The 26,555-nt window shown below is 41.5% G+C and overlaps 1 protein-coding gene across 2 annotated transcripts in view; it reads left to right on the top strand.

Moving 5' to 3' along the window:
- Window positions 1–8,776: 8,776 nt before the first annotated feature.
- Window positions 8,777–26,555, top strand: part of OSBPL10 (oxysterol binding protein like 10) — an 82,586-nt gene continuing 64,807 nt past the window's right edge. For both annotated transcript variants that reach the window (XM_042475613.1, XM_042475614.1), the window contains exon 1: window positions 8,777–8,899. The gene's annotated coding sequence lies outside the window, so the exon portion shown is untranslated. The remainder of the gene's footprint in view (window positions 8,900–26,555) is intronic.

Here is a 26,555-nt window from a genome sequence, read left to right as displayed (position 1 = left end):
TTGCCAACCCATATGTTTCCAGACAATGTGTTATACTTTAGGAATGCAAAATCTAACACAAGATTTCTACTGAATTTGGAAATGTAAGTGACAAACTATTCTTTTTGCAGGATTTAATTCCATTTTGGTCTGTTAATGAAAGTCCTTAGGGGACTTTCCTTTCCTCAAATTCATTTAAGCTATGCTAGCATATTTAGAAGACCAAAATGAAAATGTAATTAATAGTTTCCTTTAAAATGTGGTTTTTCAATCAAGTTGACTGCTTGTAGTTGTCTACTGATGTCACTGCAGTGCAGTGTGGATCATGAACAAAAGTTTTACTGCAGTGTGTGGATTAATGAGGTAAGGTACACTTGCATTTCTGAATTATTTCTTTCTGCTCTGCCACCCTCAAAGGTATATCTCCTGTTAACATGGTACAGGAACTTCTCAGTGGTTGCTTCCAAGTTCAGAAACTTTTTTTCCAAGAGATTAGATTGGCACCCTCTTTGCTATCCATCCATAGGAAGGTGAAGGCCTTTTCCATAACCTCCAACATTTTACAGATGAAAACTGGGAAACATAGCCAATCATTCATTTTCATTCATTAATTCATTCATTCAACTTTTATTAGGCATCATTTAATTTTTATTAGGCATACAACAGCATGTACAATAAAACTTCAGGATAATTATTATAACATTTAAGCCATACTCTTGTTGCCCCCACCAGAAAATTGGCCATTAGCCTGGTAATATCAATGTGATGAAGATGGCAAAAAAAAAAAAAAAAAAAAAAAAAAAAAAAAAAAAAAAAAAAAAAATTAAAATAAAAAAAATGTTAATAAGGAAAAATAGAAAAGCAAGTCCTGAATATCCCTGTGACAACTAGTTCCATAATCTTTAATTTCAGCTCAGAATTTTTTCTCAAATCTTGTTTGCTTAAAAGATTCTTGAATCTATTCCCATATTTTAATAATCCTTCCCTTATTCCATTTTAATTGTTTCCTCTCCCTTTTATAAATGGCTTATCAGAAAATAACTTCTCTATTGTGTTAGCTTACATTTTGGACAGCTCCTGGTTATTTATATGCTAGCTATGGGCTTTAAGAAGAGAGAATTTCTAAATATAAAAATTAATCACAAAAGGTGAGTAATCCATTTTGCATCTTTCTAAACCACGAAGGAGTGCAGGTGGCCTCAAAAGATGAAGCATAAGACTTGCATTTTGCTGTTCGTGACTATTTTTTTTGACAGGCTAATATCTTGATTTTTTATCAATGTAAGGCACTACTGAGTAGCCTGATGTGATCTTGTCCAGTGGATAGTGACAGACTTTCCCTAAAACAGGGTGGGAATTGTGTGGCAAGGGTGAAGGGGAAGGTACTGAGGAGATCTTGGGGTCTCCTGGACTTCCACCATCCCTCTCCCATATTTTTTCAATTAAAGCCCACCATTAATTTTCAGCTCAAAATCATGGGATGCACTTTTATTTTTTTTAATTAAAAAAACAACATTTCACTATGTTAAAAATAATTCTCCAAGCCACCCAGAATTGACTTCCAGTTCTTGAGGCATCTGTTCTGGGTCTTACAAAGGACCAGGAACACCCCAAATGGCCCACCATCCTTCAGAATATGCCCACCTTGGAAGAGCTGTTTTTCAATTCCAAGTCCTCGAATCTTTTGATCACAAGGGTAGTGGCCATACATACTGGGTTAGTGGGGACTGTAGTTCAAAAAAGTAACTTTTCCAAGCTCAGACTGAATTGCCACTTCAGCAAGAGAGTTCAAAGGTGACTTTGCACACATAATTTCACTCAGTTTCAGTGTTCCATCTATAAAATGGAAATATTATTAAGACACTTTCTAAAATGTCTGTGAAGAAATATGTGTGTAAAAAGTCTTTGGTCTATGGACAATCGATATTGACAGAAAATATCTTAATCATTTGTGTTTTACCTCAGACATCTGAATAGCATTTACTTGGATACAAGCCCCACGGAAATGACTGATGGGAATATTGCTGAATAAAGACAGTGAGGATCCGGGGGACTCGGGATGTGTTTTTTCTGATAATATATGAAGCTGCCTAAAAGAGTGTCAAACCACTGGTCCATCTAACACGGCCCTGATATCAAGGATTTTGGCAGTGGCACACCAGGATTTTAGACAGGGGCTTTCCCAGCTTTGCCTGAAGATGTGAGGGACTGAACGTGGACCTTTTGACATGTAAAGCAAGCGTTCTACCACTCAGCCAAAGCACTTCTCTCAAGAGCTACAGGATCATAAGTGGGTGACTCAGATTCGGATCCTATGTTTCTTCTCATGGACAAATTAACAAAGAAAAACCCATTCTAAAGGATTCTAACAGAAGATACAGATTTCATTAAACTTTGATACCCACTGATAAATGAGGCTAACCAAAATAGTCAGAAAATCCCTTCTCCAGTAACTCATTTGATCCTATGAAAGAACACAATGGGAATTGCCCCTTCCTTTATTTCGTACTTAACAAAACTAAAAAAAACCAAAAACCTATGCTGTCAAAGCAAGTGCTAATGCTATAATTCAATTGCTATAGTATTATTTATTATTTATTACATAACATAACAGCTTTGATTATACTCTATGTGAGGCGGCTGTTGAGGATGACTCAGACGCTGCAGCTAATGCAAAATGCAGTAGTTCAACTGCTTATGGGAACACCATACAGAAACTCTGTAACACCAGTTTTTAAAGAATTGCACTGGCTGACAATATACGGTACAGTACTTACAATCTGAATTTAGGATACTTATTATGGCATGTAAAGCTCCAAATGGTTGAGAGAGGAGCTCCTCTCCCTTCATTTCTCTGCCTAAGGTCTGAGGTTTGCTGGAGGGGTCCTTATTTGTGTCCCATTAGTGAGGGCAATACTCTTTTGGAAGATGTGGGAGAGGGCTTTTTCTGTTGTGGCATTCCAGTCATGGAATACTATACCCTTAGAGGCTCATTGGCACCAATGTTGCCATCATCCCAACACCAAGTAAAAGCATAGTTGTTTGCCAATGCCTTTTGGACCTAACCAGTTTTACAGTGGGCCCTTGGTATCCTAATCCACTGAGGTTTGATTTCAGGATTTTCCATGGATACAAAAATCCGTAGATACTCAAGTCCCATTATAAAAAATGGCATGAGTAAAATGGTATCCATTGGCAAAATCAAGGTTTGCTTTCTAGATTTAAAAAACAACAACACATTTTCGAGCTACGGATTGTTGAATTTGTGGATGCAGAAAATCCATAGAGGGCCAACCATATACAAATCCATACACATGCATGGTTTTATATGCATGTTTTAACTGACAGAATTCAGACACATTGCTGTGTTAGTCTGGAATATTGCTATGCAAAGAGATCTTGTAGCACTTTTGAGACTACTGAGCAAAATAACTTGTAGCATAAGCTTTTGTAAACTTGGTCTACTTCCTTACTTGGCTGGCCATCTACGAAAGCCAAGAAGTGTATGAAAGCTTATGCTACAACTTATTTTGCTTGGTTGGTTTCAAAGATGCTACAGGATCCCTTTGTAGAGTGGGTCTTTGGTATCCGCTGGGGTTTGGTTCCAGGACCCTCCCACCCATGGATATACCATAGTCCATGGATGCTCCAAGTCCCATTGAACACGATGACATAGTGAAATGCTATCCTTTATATAAAATGACAAAATCAAGACTTGCCTTTTGGAATGCATATTTTTAAAAAATATGTTCAAGCCATGGATGTTTGAATCCATGGATACAGCAAGCTGACTGTATACCGTTAAAACTGGCTTTAAACTCTTTCAACTGTTTGATTTTTTTAAAGCTTTGGATCTTTTTTTATGCTTACATTGTTTTGATTTGATCAGGCTGAATTTATTGCATACCATCCTGAGATCTTTAGGGTGGCTTATATTTTAATATGTAAATCTGTTACATAATAAGTATAACAATCAAATCAAACCCACTAAAGTCATTTTAAAAATAACTATCTGATTGAGGCGGGGCTGTTCCCATTCCTGCTCTCTTTATTTGTGTGTGCTAAGAACAGGTTGAATCTTGGATAGTACCTTTGTCAATATGTGCTCCACCATTTATTTGTATTTGCCTGGGCTTGGTTTCTTTATCTCTTCATTTCCATTTTTGGAGATGGCAGTCTTGGATAACTCTCTTGAAGTAATCAAGTTACATCATGAAAGACACGGAGAGCTTTGAAATTAAACCACAGGAATGGTGAAGCCCTGATTTAGCTTGAAGTCAGTAGTAAATTCCTTGTGTGCTTCAATGGGGTTTGGCTTTTAGCTCTGTTCCAATTAGTATCCGTGTAGCTTAGTCCATGAAGAGTTTAAATGCAATATAAAATCAGTAAAAAGATATTGCAAGTCGAAACCATGGCCATTATCAGATGAGTCTGGAACTGGGGCTCTTCAGCACTGGGCGGTTCGAATTCACGTTATATCGCACAATACCATCATACAAGCAATCTAATGGCCCAATCCCGAACGCACGTGAATGCGCGAGATGCCGAACTGAATGCGTACTGCTCCTCTTTTTGGAGCGTGTTGGCCGTGCGCTGATAAGGGATTGGCATATACTGATTGGGGCTCTGTTCGATCTCAGTGCGAATGGCTCTGGTGACCACCCAGTCCTAATTCCATCGCAAGACGCCCCAGATTCCAATTTTAACTCCGGTGGTCTTCCTCTTGCCGGTTCCAGGGAAGGGGGAGCGGTTCCAGTGGCCCCTCCTCTCTCCTCCCGCTTGGGAGCCAGCATAAGCTGTATCCCAAGAAGGGAAGAGGCGCGGGGGCCGCTGGAATCGTGGTTCCGACAGCCTCCTCCTCCTCCTCCCGGCTTGGGAGCCAGCATAAGCTGCCATCCCAAGAAGGAAAGGCGCGGGGGCCGCTGGAACGGCGCGATCGCCGCGATTCTAGCGGCCCCGCGCCTGTTCCCTCTTGGGATGCAGCTTATGTGGCTCCCAAGCCAGGAGGGGAGGAGGAAAAAGCCATCCCCATTTACTTAGATGGCAAGCCAGCCCTTGGACAGCCGCTGGAACTGGTCCCTGTCCCCCCCCAGAATACATATTCACACCACTCACACACACACACACGTCGAACCGGATTGCTAATTTGTTTGCAGGAAGGTCATGGTAACGTTAAAACCAAGCAGGAAGGTAGAGAGGAAACAGAAGAAATGTGAGAGGGCACGTTGTATCGCGATTGTTATGTGCCATGCGCTGGCTCTCCGCTGTTTACCGGGCTGTCATGACGTGACCTCCCCTTTCACCCGGAGGCGTTAAGGTCGCAACCCATGCAGGGCACCACTGAGCATGTGCGAGGGGGCCGATCGAATCGGCCAATCCTCATGTTGAGCACCGGTGTGACAAAATCTGCCACTGAATGCACTTCGCGCGAATGCGTATTGGCCAATTTGAATCATGCCAATTCGGAGGGGCTCCAAGGTATGATGGTATTGTGCGAATAACGTGAATTCGAACCGCCCAGTGCTGAGACCCCCAGTCCAACTCATTCTGATAAGGGCCATAGTCCGAATAGAGTCAAGCTGCTAACAAGCCCATTAAGACACTGCACATAATAGGAATGGATTGTTTACATTCTTCAGTGTGAATGAGGCAAGCATAGTTCTGTTCATTTTTAAATCTCTTACTGCACAGGAGACAGCCCATTTTGAAAGAAGGTTGTAAAAAGTATAACTAACATGTATAAATTCAGGGCTGGACAACTTGTTGACATTCAGATGATCACCATGCTGGCTAGGACTGAAGGAAATTGTAGTCTTAACAACAAAGGTTTGCCTTACGGTCGCCATAAATTGGAAACAACAATACAGAAGTGCTTGCTGCACAGACATTTATTCCAGAGTAAGGCTTCAAAGAGAGGCTGTGTGGTGTTGTGGTTTGAGCATTAGACTATGACTCTGGGGACCAGGGTTCAATTTGCGCTCGACCACGAAACCCACTGGGTGACCTTGGGCAAGTCACATGCTCTCAGCCTCAGGGAAGGCAAAAGCAAACCTCTTCAGAACAAATCTTGCCAAGAAACCCCATGTTAGACCCCATAAATCATAAATGACTTGGAAGGCACAGAACCACAAGGCCTTCAGAAAGGAGTGACCAGATGGCATAACCGCAAAGGAGGCAAGGCACTGCAAAAAGTAGGACATTGAAGAAAAATGTTGGATATGACCAAATAAAGCTAAAAACTCACAGATGTTATTCCTGCTTCTTAGTCATGCTCCAAATGGAGACATTTTAGAATTCCTCCTGGATAGAAGGCTGAAATGTAGGACATACCCTGATAAAGGAGGACAACTGGTCACTAACTCAGAACAACTCCATCATGATGCCGTGAAGCATGCATTTAAATTTCTAGGGTGTTTTGAGCTTTTATTTGGTTACATAATCATTTTCTTGAATCCTCCATTTTGAGCATGCTAAGAACAGGACGTACATTTCTAGATGTTTTGGTTTACATGGTCACATGCTATTTTTCTGAATGTCCTCCATTTGTAATGCAAGCATGATTTACATTTCATGAGTGTGCTTTTTTAGCTTTCTTTGGTTATGCCCTCCATTTTTGATGTCCTTCATTTTGCACATGGCCAGCGCAAGAATTTCACTTCTGTAGTTTTGTAGCTTTTCTTTGATCACATCCTCCATTTTCTTAAATATGTCCCATTTTGAGCTGCTATGAAGCTGCATTTGTGTTTCTATGAGTGTGATTTTAGCTTTTCTTTTGGTCATTCCCTCCATTTTATTAAATGTCCCCCATTCCAAGCATGCCAAAGAAGCATGGATTTCATTTTTGTGTTTTTTTAGCTTTTATTTAATCAGGTCCTCTATTTTGAGCAGGGCTAAAGCATGGGTTTACATTTCTAGAAGTGTTTTGAGCTTTTCTTTGGTTATGTCTCCATTTTTCTCCAATGTCCTTCATTTTGAGCATGACCAAGAAACATGAATTACATTTCTTGAGTGTATATTTTGTAGTTTTTCTTTGGTCACATTCTCTGTGTATATCTTAAATGTCTTCCATTTTGAGCATGGCAAGAAGCATGCATTTGTATTTCTAGGGTGTGTTTTAGCTTTTTCTTTTTGGTCATGCTCTCCCTTTTTTTGGCATGTCTTCCATTTTGAGCATGCTCACGAAGCATACACTTATACTGGTATGAGTGGGTTTGTTTTTCAGTTTTCTTTGGTCAAGTCCTCCAATTGTCCCAAATGCCCTCCATTTTGCACAAGCCCAAGAGCATGAATTTATTTCTAGGAGTGTTTGGAGCTTTTCTTTGGCCACGTCCTTCCTTTTCCTTCAATGTCCTCCATTCTAAATAGGACCAAGGAAGCATGGCTTTCTATTTTCCATGAATTTTTCAGCTTTTCTTTGGCCATCCTCAATTTTCTTTCAAATGTCCTCACTTTTGGGCCTGCCCAAGAAGCTTGCATTTTCATTCCTACCAGTGTAGGGTTTTTAAAAATAGTTTTTCTTTGGTCATGTCCTTCATTTTTCTTGAAAGACCTCCGTTTTGCACATGCCCAAGGAGCATGAATTTCCATTTGGTAGTGTTTTGAGCTTTCTTTGGCCACATCCTCCATTTTCCTTCAATGTCCTCCCTTTTGACCTGCCAAGAAGCACACATTTCCATTTTCTACCAGTTTGGGGGGGGTTGTTAGTTTTTCATTGGTCACGTCCTCCATTTTTGTTTGAAAGCCTTCATTTTGCACATGCCCAAGCAGCATGAATGTCCATTTCTGTGTGTTTTCCATGTCTACCAGTGCAGGTTTTTTTAAAAAGCATTTCTTTGGCCACGTCCTCCATTGTTCCTTCAATGTCCTCCTTTTTGAGCCTGCCCAAGAAGCCTGCATTTCCATTTCTACCAGTTTACGGTTGTTTTTTTAGTTTTTCTTTGGCCACATCCTCCATTTTGAGAGATGCCGAAGCAGCATGAATTTCCATTTCTGTGAGTGTTTTAATGCTTTGGCCACATCCTCCATTTCCTCCCAGACGCCCTCCATTCCTGCCCAAGAAGCCTGCATTTCCATGTCTACCATGGAAATAAAAATTTCCTTTGGCCACATCCTCCATTTTCCTTCACATCCCTGCCAGCCTCTTGAATCTTTTCCTTGGCCAAAGTCCTCCATTTCCCCTCCATGCCTGCATTTCCATTGCTACCAATGGTGGGGTGGGTGTTATGTGTGTGTGTGTGTTTCAAGCTTCTCTCTGGCCATTGGTCCTCCATTTTGTGGTGCCTTGCCCTCCTCAACATTGGTCACTCTAAGCAGGCCTTTCTTTTCCTCTCCCTCTCCCTCCTCTGTCTGTCTGGGGCAGCAGCACCCCTGAGGTTGGAGCAAACCCTGAGGAAAAGGAGGAGGAGAGGAGGAGAGAGAGGAGGGAGGAGAAAGAGCAGCAAGAGAGAAAGGCGGGCGTGGGTTCTTCCCAGCCCTCCCTTCCTCCCTGAGTCAGGTATTTCTCAGCCTGGGAAGAAGAGGAGGAGGAAGAGGAGGAGGACTAGCCCTCAGGTGGAGAGCCTCCATGGAGAGGGCAGGGGCTCAAGGCACTGGAGGGGAGCAGCGTCTGCAGCGGGGGAGCCACAAAAACACCACCCCTCCTGCTGCTGCTGCTACTACCGTAGTAGTGGGGGTGGTAGCAAACAGCAGCAGCCGGAGCAGCAGCCGCCCCACCTCGGCGGGCTCCTCGCCTTCCTCCTCCTCCACCAGCCGAGGGCTCCCTGGGAGGCAACAGCGCCCCTGGGACTAGCAGGCCAGAGGGAGGAGGAGGAGGAGGCAGCAGTAGTAGCCCCAGTCCTAGAGGATCGCTCCGGAGGACGGAGCCAGGGCTGGAGGGAGCCCTCAGCAAATACACCAACCTCCTCCAGGGATGGCAGAGCAGGTAAGGCTGGGGAGAGGAGGGAGGACTCGAACACAGCACCTCTTGGGACTGGGGAGCCTGAGCAAACTCTTCCCTTCTGGTCCAAAACGCACTCCGAAATAATCCACTTCCAGACCGCTTTAACTGCCCTGGGGATTGTTGTGGCGCCAGAGCTCTCTGGTAGGAAGGAGGAATGCCCCCACAAAACTACACTTTCCAGAATGGCACCAGAGCTCTCTTTCCAGAAAACGACAGTTTCCAAAGCTCTCTGATAGAGAAGGAGGAACGCCGAACAAACTACACAGCTTCCAGATGGCACTAGAGCCTCTTGATGGAGAAGGAGGAATGTCCCACAAAACTACAGCTTCCAGAATGGCACTAGAGCTCTCTGGTAGGAAGGAGGAATGTCCCACAAAACTACAGCTTCCAGAATGGCACTAGAGCCTCTGGGGAGAGGAGGAATCCTCACAAAACTACAGCTTCCAGAATGGCACTAGAGCTCTCTGACAGAGAAGGAGGAATGCCTCCACAAAACTACAGCTTCCAGAATGGCACTAGAGCTCTCTGACAGAGAAGGAGGAATGCCTCACAAAACTACAGCTTCCAGAATGGCACTAGAGCTCTCTGGGAGAAGGAGGAATGCCTCACAAAAACTACAGCTTCCAGAATGGCACTAGAGCTCTCTGGCAGAGAAGGAGGAATGCCTCACAAAACTACAGCTTCCAGAATGGCACTAGAGCTCTCTGGCAGAGAATGCCTCACAAAACTACAGCTTCCAGAATGGCACTAGAGCTCTCTGGTAGAGAAGGAGGAATGCCCCACTAAGCTAAAGTTTCCAGAATTCCCTAGCATTGAGCCAAGGCATTTAAAGTGGTCTCAAAGTGGATTAGTGTGTTTTGGACCCCTGTGTCTGCACTGGAGGGATAATACCCTGGTTTGGTAGCACTTTAATGGCCCTGGCTCAAGACTGGGATCCTGGGAATGGTGGTTTGTTGTGGCACTGCTAGAGACAAAAATGGAGGGCATTCCTAGCGGTATCCACACTGTGGAAATAATCCAGTTTGACCCTGCTTTAACAGTCGTAGTTCATTACTGTGGAATTCTAGGAAGTGCAGTTTGTTTGGAATTGCACAACAAACTGCAGCTTCCAGCATTCTCTAGCATTGAGCCATGGCTGTTAACTCGGGGTCAAGCCTGCTTTCTGCAGTGTGGATGCAGCCTTAAGAAGAAAAAAAGAAGGAAATTACAAAATAAAAGGTAAAAAACAACAACACTCCTATAAATATACACTCATGCTTCTTAGTCCTGTTGAAAATGGAGGGCGTTTTGAAATTCCTCCTGGATAGAAGGCTGAAATGGAGGACACGTCTGGGAAAAGGAGGACATCTGGTCTCACCCTGCACTAAAGCAAAGCAAACCTCTGGTGCCACAACAAACTACACTTTCCCAAATTCCATAGCATTAAGCCATGCCTGTTAAAGTGGTGCCAAACCACTCCAGTGTGGACGCAGGCTCACTAGCAGTGACCTGTTTTCCTGCTTGCTCCAACTTCCTTTCCTGCCACATCAACTGCCTCCCTTCATCCCACTCTTTCTGCCTGTCTGTCATGTCCAAGCATCTTTTTTTCCTGCCAGAGTGAAAACTGTGAGTGCTCCAAGCCTTTCCTGGCTGCCCAGAACAAGAGATTTCAGCTGGTGTTGCTTGTTACCTGCTTCCACACAACCATGAAAGGCATAGGAGCCCTAACCAGTTTTTATTCTGGCCACCATACTCATAGGTTCCACAGCTTCTAGGCATCTTGCAGTGTTTTTTGAGTGTTGGCCTGCAGACCAGGATTCGATTCCTGCCTCAGCCCTGGAAACCTACTGCGTGACCTTGGGTGAGTTTCACTCTCTCAGCCTCATGGGGAACCTCCTCTGAACAAATGTTGCCAAGATAATGCCATGATAGGTTCACCTTAGGGGTGCCATGAGTTGGAAACAACTTGAAGGCACATAATAACAACAAAGCTTGTGCCACAAGGAACTGTGTTCTTTGTTAGGGTTCTACTGTCGAACTCTTGTTTCAGTGGCATTCCAGTATACAGTATATGTTCATTGAAAGTGAATCTTTCTGTCTCTGATTTGAAGGCAGGATAGTGCTCTTTAATGTATTTATGTGGTGCACTTAAAGCCTTTCCTTTCATGAGCTCAAGATGGTGCTTCTCATGCTGTCCAGTGTGGGGGACCTGTGAGGTTTGTTCCTTTAATGCACCAATAACTAGCACCCTGTTTGTGTCCATTGCTAAACATGTTTCTTTCTTTTCTGAAACTCCACAGACTACTAGTCAATAGCTCACAGACTGGCATCATCCACAGACTATTACTTTGAGTTTGTTGCTGTTGCTGCGTGCCTTCAAGTCAATTCCGACTTAGGTCGACCCTAAGCATAGGAGTCTCTTGGCAAGATTTGTTCAGAGGAGGTTTGCCATTGCTTCCCTATTGGGTTTTCCCATTTTTGTGTTCACAACAGCCCTGTGAAGTAGGTCAGGCTGAGTGAAAGTGACAGGTCCAAAGTCATGCAAGGAGTTTTGTGGCTCAGTGCGGTCTTGAACCTGAAAAGCCTCAACACTCAACTTGTTTACAGCAGGATCAGGCTAGTGGTAATTGCTGGGCAAAGACCTTTGACTTGTGAAGCTTGGCATTTGATGGCTCCCAGTTCTTAACAGTTTGACTACAAGTTCCTGCTGAGAAAGTCCACTTTCTGCACCTTTGTGATACGTGGGGTACTTTGTGATACGTGGGGTAGTGGTTCTGCCGATCATCTCCGTAAGGGCTGGCAGACACTATGTGGATGTTTTTCCTGTAGTCATCATGTGCCCAGGACTAGCCATGCACATAATTTGAACTACATTTGTTGATGAGGCACACATGATTGAAGATGCATGTGACTGAAGATAGTGATCTCTTCCTCTTCTCCTGTTGGCTCATGATAATCATCCTATCATTTTCATATTTTGGGGTATTTTTAAGGATATGGGGAAAGTGTCTAAAATCCATGGAAGGGCAGAAACTTTATTGGGACTAGCCAACATATTTGGAAATAGTGAGCAAGCTTTTGAGCTCTTGTTCATTAGGCTGAATGTTAAAACAGAGCAAGATCCAGAAGATAAATAGACCTTGGACATCTTAAACTAGCAAAAGCATTGCCCATCAGTGGATATTCAGAGCTATTTCTTGTGGACAAACATGGCTCCTATTTTGCTTTGTATGTGCATTACAGAAAAAACCCCATCATTTCACTGTGTGCCGCTGGTGGAAAAGAGGTTGTGAAATATTTTTGAAAGCAGGGTCAGGACTCCTCCCTTCTGTCCAAAAGCCTTGGGATTTGGTGTAAAGTGTAGCTGAACCTGCATTTTTCAAAATGACAAGCTTTTATGCCATTCTTCCTGCCCTGCTTTTCTTATAAATTTCTCGTACTTGTCACAACTTTTTATTCCCACAGCAAGAGCTGTATTGCCCATTCTCCATCCCCATCTTGTGCATTTCCAATTCACACTGGGATAAATGTCACTCACCCGCATCTGTTGGCTTGGTTCCTACTGCTTGCGCTCTCTCTCTCTCTCTCTCTCTCTCTGTGGGTATGTGTATGTTTGTATGCATATTGACAGATGTGTTGGATTTGGATGCTTCCTGACTTCCTTCTCTCGTTGCATTTATGGGTTAAAAGTTTTGAAATGTGCAATATGAAGCATGTAGATTTTAGAAGAACAGCATGGGGGGGAGATAGTCTGTTCATGGAGGGGATAGAGAGAAACTGCTGTCACGTCATGCTTTAATCACAGGCTGAGAGAAACAAGAGTTGTTGAAATGTGCTGAATGGGCATAGTACTAAAATCTTCATTTGGGAAATTCCATGATACCTAGGGCCCACTATATGACCAAACCCTTGGAATATTTCAGCCATGACCGGATTTGTTGTTGTCGTGTGCCTTCCAAGTTGTTTCTGACTTATGGTGATCCTAAGGCAACCCTATCATAGGGTTTTCTTGGCCAGATTTTGTTCAGAGGAGGTTTGCCATTGCCTTTCTCTGAGGCTGAGAGTGTATGATTTGTCCAAGGTCAACTGGTGAGATTCATGGCAAAGCTGGGAATTGAACCCTGGAACCCTGAATCCAACACTCAAACCCATTTGCCACACTCTCTTTCCTATTGAAACAACCATTACAAATCATTAGAAGACATGAAATCCCATAATAGAATGTCCCCACATTTTCTGCAACTATTGAATGGTCTGGAGGAGTCCACAAAAATAATTTTGAATTAATCAAGACCTTTGTGACGATCTTTTGTTGATAATAAGATTAAGTATAAAATTGATTTACTGGATTAGCTGTTGCTGTCGCACTTACTTTAACTAGGGATGGAGAAAAGTATAATAGATTTCCCACTTGATCCATACATTTATAGATATAAAAGAATCTTTTTAAATGTTCCTAGATATCAAATTGGGGAGCTGGTGTTTGATTACTGCAGGGGAGATTGCCAGTTATCTATGTTTTTTTCATTACAGTTCTCTTGTATCTTCTGACAGTACCTCCTGTATAAAAAGATGGGAGGAAAGTAAAAAGGATTCTTGTGGAACCTTTAGGCCAGGGGTAGGCAATCTTTTTGAGCCGGGTTGCTGTCCCTCAGACAACTGGGAGGCCAAAGCCAAAAGAATAATAATTAAATAATTTTTTAAAATTAAGTATATAAATAAACCAGGACAAATGTAGGACAAAATTTTCAAATGGAAGACACTTTTTTTAAAAAATGGAGGACACATGAAAAAATTTGCTGATTTAAAAAAAATGTTAATATAAATGCATGTTTCTGAGGCTTCTATAGACAATTGCCCCCCCAAAGGCCCCGGCGGCAATCGGCAGCAGGACTGGGCTGGGGCCGGTCTCAAGGCCTCGCCGGGCCGCATCTGGCCCACGGGCCGCAGGTTGCCTACCCCTGCTTTAGGCTAACCATTTATCCCAGAACAAGGCTTTCATGAAATACAGCCCATTTCTTGGAATGGCTTTAAACCCACCCACTTACACAGCTTATGGTGAAATAAATTGTTCATTATTTAAAGGTCCCATAAGTCTCCTTCTTTCCTCATTTCTCTCTTTTAGTATCAAAACAGACTAATGTGACTATCTGCTTCAAAATAACATTTCCTATATCTCTGCTCAGAAGTAACTAACTGAGTTTAGTGGGACTTACTCCCAGAGCATAAAATCACAGCCTTACCCCTGCCCCGCAGCTGTCCATTTCCATTAACAGTAATGCTGTGATCATGCTCAGGACTCCAGACTACCATCTTACTGTACTACGTGGTTGTGGATGCCGTCCATATGGCGCCATATTCACTGTTAAATCAGAATTTCCATGCCTTGCTTCGTGGGTGTATTTTCCCAGTAGGCGTAACTAAAAGCCTGTCCTAATGTATAAACATTGGGTGCAGAGGGGGGAAAACATCTCTTCCTTATTGGTATGAAAAACCTTTGTGTTTGACAATACTATTTAGATTTGTGTATCTTCCAGATACATTATGAGCAATCTGTTCTATTTAGAAACCAGTCTTCTTTCAGGTTGCTTGCAGGTGGATGCAAGCAGCTGTAAAAAATAAGTGTGTAGTAGAGAATGTTGGTGGTGTGATCTGTGAATGGATGTAAAGCTGACTATTTTGTTATTGCTTATTAGAGCTGAAGTTGTATTTTCCTAAGATAAAATGTATAATGTTTTTAACAGCTTAACTTGAAAAACTGTTAAAAATTGGCAGAGGTGTTTGGTTGATTCTTTATACATTTTTTACCCATGACCAGCTACACATTTTGCTAGATACTTTTAAAAAGTGGGTTATGGAGGTGATCTCCTGGTTAACAGGTTCTCTTTAGAGCTTTAAAACATGATTTCCACAAACCATTGGGGGAGGGCATGAGATTCCAGAGGTTTTTATCCAAAACCCAGTGTTTTTGATCTCTAATTGTGTTGCTGTAATTTTACCATATTCCCATTAGATTCATGGAACAAACTAGGGAGTGAGCAAGCGTCTCTTTTGAAGGAACAGAATTTGACCTAAGAATGGTTATTTCTCCCCTATTACCAGGAATTGGAAGTGGTGACTATAGTTTTTTAGTCAACATTGTCTTACTGCAGTTGATAGTGTTGGATGAAAAAAAAAAAGTATTCTATATATCATGGGATCTCAGGACAGCCTATAATAAAATTTAATTTGACTCATTAAAAAAATTACAACATGAAATATAATGTAAACAGACTAAAGCATAGTAAATAATTTGACAAGTTTAAAATCAGTTAAAACAGTTTAAGATAATTTAAAACAATGCACACGTGCATAATTCTGACAAAGTTGCAAGGTAGACCCATTGGTGTTCAAGTAAACATGTTTAGGTTCCTTCTTTTTTGGCAATACTGTATCTTTTTTTAATACAGGGTGACATAACTTTCCCTGCTATTCTTAACAGAGTGTTCTGACTGTGGGCATGCCATGGATTTATATAATGCCATTGTAGGATACCTGTTCTGCTATTTTAGACACTTGCTAGATGCCAAAATACCCTAAAGGCACTAGAGCCTTCTGATCTTGGAATCTAAGCGGGTTAGTACTTGAATGGGCAATAACCAGGTGTTGTAAGCTACATTTCAGAGGATGGAACTGGCAAAACCACCTCTGTGTTTTCCTTGCCTAAGAAAACCCTATGAAATTCATGGGGTTGCAAGTTGATAGGAAATGCGAAGGCACAATACACTTCTAGGGCCTGAATCTGTTGGTTCATTCTCTACTGTGTTTCTGTGAGCTCTTCTTCCTTGAGTGGGTGGATGATTTATTTTGAAAAACATTCTTAGTGTAAATGTTAAGTAATACAGTATTCCAGTGTGCTTGGCTCTTACAGTTACATTGCATCATCTGACCTGACATTTTGTTGCTGACTCACCAAGTTTGAAGAGAAATAGTTGAGTCCTGCATTTTCACTATCTTGAACACTTTGTTGTCATCTGCAGATGTGACTACAGTATGTTCCTATTTGTTGTTGACTCTGAATAAATTCAGTTGCATTATTCCAAGTATAAATCCTTGTAGGAAGCAGTGTTTACTTGTCCTTTGTGAAAAAGTATCTTCTCCCTGTTTAAAATATTTCTTTGCCACTTCAAAAGAGAAAGCCCTCAGAGCAATTCCTGTACTTCGGTTACTCCCCTAGTGAGTGAGAGATCTATGAGAGTTTTCAATATCGTGACAGTTCAGTTCCTCAGGATCTTTGGCAAAAAGTTATGTCAAAAACATTTTGCAAATCCAAATACACAGTGTTCACTACATCTTCCATGTTGCATGTTTAGGGATGCTGCTGTAGAACTTCTAATAGTTTAGTGAGTCAGAAGTTGCCTTTGCAAAAGCCGTGCTTGTTCTTCTTGGAAAAGCTCTTTACCTATTCCAGTTGTGAGTTTTCTTTTGTTAGCGTTAATGCCCACCATGTAGCTGGGCAGAGATTACAAGTTTATAACTTATTCTGTCAGCCTCTACTCAGTCCTACACTAAGGATATTAATTTGAGACACATTGGGCAGAAGGGGAGAAGTAAAGGAAGAGTGTGGTGGGGAGAGAGATCTAGATGATGTGTGGCCAATAGTGTTACCACCAAGGTTTTTTGTGAGAGTCTCAGAAACTTGTCAGAAATTCACTGTCTTGAGGAAAGGAGGAACTCTTAAAATATTTATTCTCAGCTATAGAAGATGTATCCCCTCTTTCTTCACGGTATACAGCTTATTGCTTGTTTCTGGAATCATTCAGTGCTCCAAACTGATGAAAGTGGGTTTTTTGGGTTTGGGGTTGGTTTTTTTTTTTTTTTTTTGGCAGTACTTCTACTTTTACAACTAAGGTTTAAATCCAACTGCTAGGCCCAAGTAGATAAGAGCCACTGAATGAATTGCTGAATGGCAAAATAATATTTCTGTAAATCCCATTGAGTCACTGGATCTGCATTAATTTGAAAACGAAAGGCAGTCTTTTATGCCAGTTGTAGTGCCAATAAATGTTTGAAGTACAGATATAGGTAAGCATACCAGGGGCTGGAATTGTGTGACTATTGTGATGTTGGATTGCACCTCCCAGCATCCTCCACTATTGGTTGTGGTGGCTAGAATTATTGGGAATTACAGTTCAATGACATCTGGAAGGCTTTACAGTTCCCATCTTTGATGTATGCTGGTACATACCACTGAGGTGCTTCACATCCACTGGATCAGCTGTTATTTTACTGTAACTGCTAGTACTCTCATATCATGCTTGAAAAGTTTTTTTTTTCCATTTAGGAAAGAAGCAGATTGTGCTGAGGGATAGATCTATTAAAGGGGGTGTCTAACATGGTCAACTGTGACTAGTACTTGGATGGGAGATCACCAAAGAATGCCAGGTGCTGTGGGCTATATTTCAGTGGAAGGAATTGCCAAAGCCACCTATTAAGTACAGTATTCTTTGCCTAAGGAAACCCTTTGGAATTCATGGTGTCGCCAAAAGTTGACAGGTGACTTGAAGACATGTACACACAGGGTTGTAGCCATTATTTATTGAACTCAGTGCACCATTCTAGGCGATTATTATCTTGCAGATGCCCTAGCTAATTGAATACTTCAGTTTTGTAGATGTATTGTGCAGAAGGAACTAATGTGTAAACCATTACTCCATTGAGATGCAAAGTGTACTTCATGATCTTTTGCTCTCTTTGAAAGTTGTGATGGTTTAGAAAATGTTCAAGAATGTAACAGTGTATAATTAAACATAGACAGACAGACAGACAGATAAACACCCTCACTGAACTTTCACAGATTGAGGCGCAGTTCAGTCAAAGGCCAGCATTATTATTATTATTATTAACCTTTATTTATGAAGCGCTGTAAATTTACACAGCGCTGTACATGCAATCCTTTTAGTTAGACGGTTCCCTGCCCTCAGGCTTACAATCTAAAAAGACATGACACAGAAGGAGAAGGGAGTGGTGGAGGGAGAGGGTAAGAGGTCCAGCAGTTCCTCTCAACCTCCGAGGCCTGGACCAAGGCAGATGGACTGAAGGGAGGGCTTGGCTTCAAAATGGAAGGTTGATCATTATCCAGGGAAAATACATACTCACAAGTAGGATAATACATATACAGTACATAGCAATACAGGAAATAGATCGATAAGCAGCCAACAACAGAACATCAGATAGTAAGCGACAATTATGCGATGCCTGGGAAGGCTTCTCTGAATAGGATGGTTTTCAATTCCGTTTTGAAGCTGGTTAAAGAAGTGATGGCTCTTGCTTGTGGAGAAAGAAGGTTCCAGGAGGGAGGGGCAGCAAGTGAAAAGGGGCGAATCCGGGATGGGGCAGAGGGGATCCTGGGCTGGGACAGGAACCCTTGACTACCAGAACGGAGGGCCCTGGTGGGAAGGTGAGGAGAAAGAAGGTCTGATAAGTAAGGAGGGGCCAGTCCATGGAGGGCTTTGAATGTCGACAGCAGGAGCTTATACTGAATGCGGAAAGGGAGAGGGAGCCAGTGAAGGGATGCCAACACAGGAGAGATGTGGTCAGAGCGGTGGGTGGAAGTGATAATGCGTGCAGCTGAATGCTGGACAGAGATTAAAGGACGGAGGTGAGAAAGAGGAAGCCCAGCCAGGAGGACATTACAGTAATCAAGTCGTGAGATCACTAGGGCATGGACCAGGATCTTGGCAGTAGAGGCGGAGAGATATGGTCGGATTTTGGCAATATTGTACAAAAAGAATCTACAAGCCTTGGCTGTGGTCTGGATCTGAGGGATACACGATAGAGAAGAGTCAAAGATAAAGCCAAGACTGCGGGCTTGCTGGACTGGTTGAATGGAAATGTTGTCCACAGAGACAGAAAAGGAGTGTTGAAGGTTGGGCTTAGGAGGAAAGACAAGAAGCTCCGTCTTGGACATGTTGAGCTTCAAACGCCGATGGCGCATCCACTGTGAGACAGCTGTAAGGCAAGATGAGACTTGCTGTTCAAGCCTTGGAGAAAGGTCAGGGGCAGAAAGATACAGCTGGGTGTCATCGGCATACAGATGGTAGGAAAAACCAAAAGAGCTGATGAGTTTTCCTAAGGACAGTGTGTAGAGAGAAAACAGAAGGGGACCCAGAACAGAGCCCTGGGGAACTCCAACAGATAAGGGAACAGGAGAAGAAGTCAGACCCCCTGCAACTACTGCAAAAGATCTGCCAGACAAGTAAGATCTAAACCAGTCGAGAACAGAGTCTGAGAACCCAAGGTCAGAGAGTATGTCAATTAGGAGACAGTGATCAACAGTGTCAAAGGCTGCAGACAAATCGAGAAGAATGAGAACAGAGTAAAGGCCATTAGCCTTGGCCTGTAAAAGGTCATTCGAGATCTTAGATGGGGATCCACTGATTTCAGTGGGAAATTTACACATATGGCCATTATTTTTCATTTTTATTGAGGAGTTAATATGCAAAATTCTTACCTTGCTACAATCTGATTATAAATTACAAGCTAGTTTTGGAAGAAAGTATTCCTTAGGGGAATTGCTCTATATAAATTAATGGCTGTTACTCTGAAGTATTAATCTCTTGTCACACTGCTAGAACATCAGTCTAATTTTATTGGGTCAGCAGACAGTTAAGTCAAAGTTGAATATAAATCATACCTTAAATCTTAATTAAGTACAAGTTCCTTCAGAACAAAGGTGGAAGTGGTACAGATACTGTTGGATTGCAACTCCCATTAGGCCATGCCAGCCGAGCCAATGGTGAAGAGTTCTGGAAGCTGTTCAGAAAAATTTGGTGTTAGACATGTCCCCCAGCCCTATTCTAGGGGTATGATTATGCAGATGCTTAACATTACATGTACTAGAAGGTGGGCTATGTTTCATGAGTCACTATACTATTAGACGTTATACTGATATAAAAATATTTGATAGTAGTTACATTATGATTTAGACACTTAGTATTTTAAAGGGATATTTAGCTTTTAATTCCTCCCACTTATCTATTCTGTAGGAAGTACTGTGGGAAGTACTTAAATTATCATCAACGGGGGGGAAAATCTGTTCTGTTCATATTAGTATGGAATAGCACAGTTCATCCTCCCTTTGCTATTATCCAGTGCTTGACATCACATTGTAGTATCTGTGCTTCCTCATGTTTGTGTTGTATAATATGAGCTGGTGTAATTATTTTGTATAAATAAAGTTTATAGAACAGATCAGCCATCTTAGTGATGGATGGCTGTGAGAGACACTGGAGAGTTTATTAGGTTATCTCACATCATCATCTCAGAGGGATATTTTGTCATCATCTCAGAGGGATGTGAAAAAGTGCAGCCTGCTGGTGCTGGGAGCTATGAGGCCCCAGTTTGGAATCCCTAAAGCCCCTTGACATCCCTCTTTTAAAAACAAAACAAAACTGATTTTTCCCAAATTTTGTTGTGTTTTGGAATTCTATTATTTCAAAGGATTTCCATCACAGATATATTATTGGCTTAAAATTTATATTAACTCCTTCTCTCAGATTGGGATTCCAGTGATTCTTGGTTCATCCTCAAATCTTGGAGTTTATTTCCTCTTCAATACATAGAAGAATTGCATATATTATGAGATTAAAGTAATATCTATGAGATGCATGCATATTAAGACGTTAATTCTGTAGATAAAGCAAAGTTAAACCCTCTGTGTAAACCAAAGAAATAGCACTTATCCTAAATCTTCCAAATAGGGATTTTGTGAAAAAAAGGTACATAAGTAATGAAAAATAAAAATCATTTTCTATCTAGACTGTGATCCAGCTTGGTATAGTAGTTTGAGTTCTGGACTGCAGGGCTTGAATACTCATTTTGCCATGGAAACTTACTGAGTGACTTTGGGTAAGTCATATTCTCTCAGCCTCTGAACAACCCCCTCTGAACAAATCTTGCTAAGAAAACCCTGTCATAGGTTCACATTAGGGTCACCATAAATCAGAAATCATTTGACTGGGTGTACAACAGTGTAGAATATATTGTAAGTACCCAATCTGGATGTGATCAGGAGTGAGTGAGAAAATTTGAGCTGGTGCAGTGCAGTGTTGAGCAGTTTCTGGTATTCAATTTTCCTGAACATATACTGTGTTACCCAAAACTGTTGAAGTCTGGGAGGACACCCACAACTGCTATGATTTTAGCAGAATGGTAAGATTAGGTAGGTTCCAAAAAATACCCTACCATGAAAGAACATGTATCTGTGGTGCTCCAGCCATAGAGGATATTGTTCATATCCTGTTCAATTATTGCATATATGATAAGGAGATATCCCATTTCTTACAATTTTTTTTGGTTAGCATGACTAACTTGGATCCTATTGTTAAATTGTCTCATTTCCTCTCAGGAGAGAATTTACATTTAGTGTGTTGTAACACAAAATTTATTATAAGAGCTGCTTACTTGAGAGATCAGTTTATCATACTCACAGGGTTTCATGCCATGGTGATGAGTTCATTTAAACACCCGCCTTTTTTTATTTCCTCCACACCCCCATGTTTTAGTTTGTTTTTATTCTATATTTTTGTATTTTATCAAACTTGTTTTTATTCAACTTTTATGTGTCTCAACTCTCTAGCTAATTTTATATGAATTTAATAATAATAATAATAATAATAATAATAATAATAATTTATTATTTATGTCTCGCCCCTTTGAGGTCAATTGGGGCGGCTAACAGCAATAAAATACAGTACCATACAATTATACATCAAAATTCCCTCCCCCCTTAAAAAATTATTAAATCAATTATAATTAAAACCAACAAATTAAACAACATTAACACATACACGTTATTACAAAACAAAAACAAAACAGATAAAACAGTAAACCACGGTGGCATTTCCAGGGAGGACCTTGGGGACTCCCACGAAAAGAGGGTTCCTGAGGTCGGGGTTATCGATCCCGGAAAGGCCTACCGGAAGAGATCTGTCTTGACAGCCTTTTTAAAGCTGTCTAAAGATGTCAATTGATGGATCTCATCCGGCAGGTTGTTCCATAATCTGGGGGCGACAACAGAAAAAGCCCTCGGGGAGGTAGCTAAAAGCATAGATCTTTGAGGCTGCAGCAAATTCCTCCCAGAGGACCGGAGTGTGCGGGGAGGATTATACGGGAGGAGGCGGTCCCTGAGATAGTTTGGACCCAAGCCATTTAGGGCTTTAAAGGTGATAACCAATACCTTGTACTGGGCCTGGAAACTAATAGGCAGCCAGTGGAGGGACTTTAATTCCGGAGTACTGTAATATGGTCCCTCCTTGATGTTCCTGACACTACTCTGGCTGCCATGTTCTGCACTAATTGCAGTTTCTGAATCAAGCACAAGGGTAGCCCCATGTAGAGCGCATGTAGAAGTGATCCAGTTTTATCTTTGTATGTACTTTGATGTTGTGATATTTGTATTTTACCATTGATATGGTCACTTGACTAATCAATAAACTTGTTGTTGTTGCTGCTATGCTTTTAGGGGAATTTGGTACATAGTTCAAAGGAGAGATCTGGTCAGTCAGGGCAACAGTGACCTCAGGATTCATCCCAATTATACCAGCTCCAAAATCACACAGAACTCTAAAGGCGTTTCAGTAGGTTTGAAAATTTTATTAAGGGGAATAAGTGAAATGCATGCATCCACGACATTCACACACACATACTAGAGCTAGGAAACAAAGGCAGAAGTGGCAAATAAGGCTTTGCTAAGGGTAATACTTCACTGCTTAGGATTTTGCTTCCAATCAAGGAGGGTCCAGAATGAAAAGAGAGGACTAGATAGTTGCTGTGTAACTAGGGGTTAGCCAGTGTATTGAGGGGCTCAGTTTAATTAAATTGACAGAGTGTCTGCCTGCTTCCAAACTGAGATCGAAGAATGGCTGGTTTGCTACCTTTGAATGGCTGTTATGTATATCTTGAAAATAGCTTGGGGGGGGGGGGAAAAAATGCAAAGTAAAATGGATTAAATTATTTTAGATAGTTTCCCAGAACAGGAAAGAATGGTCTGAAACTGGATTGAATGCAATGGGTGACTGGTGCAAATACCTCAGACAAAAAGAATTAGCATGTTGGATTGCAAGCCCTTTGTCCTACTATGAGCTTCCAGTCCTATTCCTTAGCCATGATCCCTTCACCCTCTCCAGACATGCTGGAAAATTCCAATATTTCATCAAGCTGGGCTCCCAGCAACCTATTCCCTGCTATCTCCTACATGCAGGAATTTAAGCTTGCCATGGATTCAGGGTGTCCACAGTTGGGTCATTCTTGGGCCACTCACACCAGCTTTATTAATTTTATATGAAATAGGGAGGGGTGAATGTTTTTTTTAAATCTTGGGGTAACAATCTGTTCCTTTTCAATTTTATTGGCGTAAATGAAATTGTTCATTCACTGAATCAGTGAAATGTACATAATTGTCTGTTTAGCAGTTTCCCATTGAATCATGGGTACTATGCAGTTTAAGTAATTGATTTACAGTTTGTTTCTGAGTACAATTCAGGATACTAGTTATTGCTATGATGCCCTAAGTGGCTTGGGATTGGCTTATCTTCACTCCTGCATATTTGTGTATCACATCTGAGATCCTGCTCTGTATCCTGTCACCTTTTGAGGTGTGCTTGATGCCAATGGCAGGCCTTTTCTGAGGTGGCACCTAGCTTGTGGACCCTCCCCCAGTTTTATCCCACATTACATACTGTTCATTGTGGTAGTTTAAAGACCTCAGTTTTGCCCAACTTTGGTATCTACCTTCTTTGCTCTGACTTCTCAGTCTAGCTTGATTTAGCATCTTAATGTAGGGACTTGGTGGTGTTGAATGGCTAGAGAACCAGTGTGGTGTACTGGTTTGTGTTAGAGTATGACTCGAGATTAGGGTTTGATTCCCTGCTTGGTCATGGAAACCCACTAGTTGATCTTGGGCAAGTCACACACCCTCAGTCTGAGAAAACCTTGTGATAGGTTTTCCTCAGGGTTGCCATAAATTGGAAACCACTTGAAGGCATGCAACAACAACAACAACAACAACAACAACAACAACATATGATGTTGAATTAGGCCAATTTTTGTAACATATTTAATTTCTATCCATCTGTCATTTAGCTTAGCAAATATGTGTTAAGACAGCCAATGGCTTGTTTATTTATGGTTTGGTTTATGGCAAGATATTATGTCTGTGAGCTGGCCTTGGTCTTTAGTTTTGCAATCAGAAACTGAGACTGTTATGACTAAATCAGGCAGTGACATTTGCCAAGTGTGGGAGTGTCACAGATGGCTTCCTGCTTAGATATAAAACAGCCAGCCCGGGACTAGTCCCAACTGTGTCTCGGGAGGGTACCTTCTAAGTGAGCAACAAAACAAGTTCGCAAGAACTAAATTTAAACCTGTAGTGAGAGAACCTAGTTAGAGAAAAATTCAGGCACCTTTACAGACACTAGCTTTGTTTTGCAAAAGATTTGAAGTTATTAGATGATTGTGTGTGTGCGCGCACCCCTTCAAGTCATTTGAAGACAACTTATGATGATTCTAAGGTGAACTACCACAGGGTTTTCTTGGCAAGTTTCCTCAGAGAATGTTTGCCATTGCCATGTTCTGAGCTGAGAGAGTGTGACTTGCCCAAGGTCACCCAGTGTGTTTTTATGGCCCGGGTTTTCAAATAGTCAACTGCTCAAACCACTACACCATGCTGTTAGATGTTTAGGTGGGTCCAAACAAACCTCACTTGCACAGTTGGCAGGTCTTTTGCAGAGAAATTTTACTGTCCCAGGGCAAAAATACCCATATTTCAATGCTAAGAAAATCAGTGTAGCTTCTTCAATCAATAATACTTTATTGCTTTTTGGAATGCTGTGTAGAATGTAGTTGCACAAGTATCATGCTGGATATGCACTGAGAAATGGAATGTAAGCCATTCCATAGGTTTGCAAGACCTAAGCAGGGCTGTTGATAACAGAGTGATTTAGAGGTATCTCATTAATAAGGCTGTCATAAGTTGAAGTTGACTTGATGGCAGTTAACAACAACAACAACTGCATGCCATCCCTGATGACAGACTGTTCCCTCACTTGTTGTTTGCTTGTTGTAAAGTTGGCTTCACGTTAATGGTGATCTTATGAATAAGAAACGTCGAAGATCCCCAGCCATAAAAAACATTTAAAAAATGAAAAAGAAGGACTTTGCTGTTTCCATTAGCAGATACATCAGCAGAAGGCAGGATGAGAAGGAATGATTTATATCCTCAGTATTTATGGGCACAACCACCAATTTAATTCTTTGTCTCCTGGAGCTACCCCATCAGTGATCATTGCAGGTAGTCACTATAAGATCAATCATGTTCCTTTAAAAATTGTTATCTCAGTTTGCTTGTCCAATTTCCTGCTCATCCCTTTTTCCTTTTGCACTAGTAGACTAAGCTGACAGTCGGGGAATATCTTGTTTCTAAAAATCTCTCTGCATCAGTTAGAAAATCATAAGTCATTTTTATAAACCATAAACAACTATATACCAAGGAATCTTGTGTAGAATTACAAGCAGTGATCTTGTTTTATGGTATTAGCATTTTGTCATCCTCATTTATTTTATGTGTACTTTCAGAATGCTTAAAAACTGGACTTTTTTTTTTTTGTTCTGTTCATTTTTTAGAGACTTCTATTTATTTCATGTCACTCCTTGCAAACTACATAAGGAGCAATGAGTGACTAGATCTCAGGTGGAAATGAAAAACCAGACAGATCAGTTTCATAGAAAGGCTCTACCTAGGCTCCAAGGGCCCTTTCACACTACACAGTTATAGCACTGTGGTTCCACTTTAAGTGCTGTGGCTGCATCCTCTGGAATCCTGGAGTCTGTGGTGTGGTGAAGCAGCTAAGCATTTTAGTTGAGAATTCAAAATGTCCCTCCCCAAACTGCCAATCCTAGGATTCCATGGGATGGAACCATGACAATTAAAGTGGAAATGTTGCACTGCATAGGGTCACCATAAATCAGAAACAATCAGTGTGAAAGGGCACCAAATGTACAAATAATAATAATAATTATTCTATCTTTTCTGATCGTTTAGACCCACACATTTAAAGGCTTGGTGTCCAAGCACACGCCAAATCATCTTCTCCTCGGAGAGCAACTTTTGACTCATTTGCTTGCCTGGATGCAGGTTGGCCTCGCGAAACCTAATCTTAGTCTGTATTATCAAGCCTGAGGCAAATCAGAGCATCCCCTGGTTATGAAGGCTTGATGGTTTTGTGCTCTTAGATCCAATAATTAATCCTGATTTGGTGTAGTAGTTATGAAATGTGATACTTTTCACCACCGCTACAAGATACTAATGGTGGTCATTTTGGTGAGGCATGGACTGCAAATGTCACTTGCATTTTTATAAGCAATAATATATATACATAGAAAACTGTTTTGTACAAGGTCACGTTCTTTGTCCTTTTAGCCCAGTGTGGTCTACTGTGTCTGGCAGCAGTTCTCCAGGGTTCAGAGCCAGAGTCTTTCTCATCATATTCTACTTTGATTATTTTACTTGGACTTAGTACAGAGTTGAATATAAGACCTTCTGCAATCATAAGGTGTTCTCTTCTGCAATGCAGTGGTATCCTCACTCATAACAAATTGAACTTGTAGGACTAGCTGGTGC

This window comes from Sceloporus undulatus, chromosome 6 (genome assembly GCF_019175285.1).
Source record: "Sceloporus undulatus isolate JIND9_A2432 ecotype Alabama chromosome 6, SceUnd_v1.1, whole genome shotgun sequence".
Lineage (NCBI taxonomy): Eukaryota > Metazoa > Chordata > Lepidosauria > Squamata > Phrynosomatidae > Sceloporus > Sceloporus undulatus.
The sequence above is the reverse complement of the archived record's forward strand: the minus strand, read 5'-3'. Positions and strand labels throughout refer to the sequence as shown.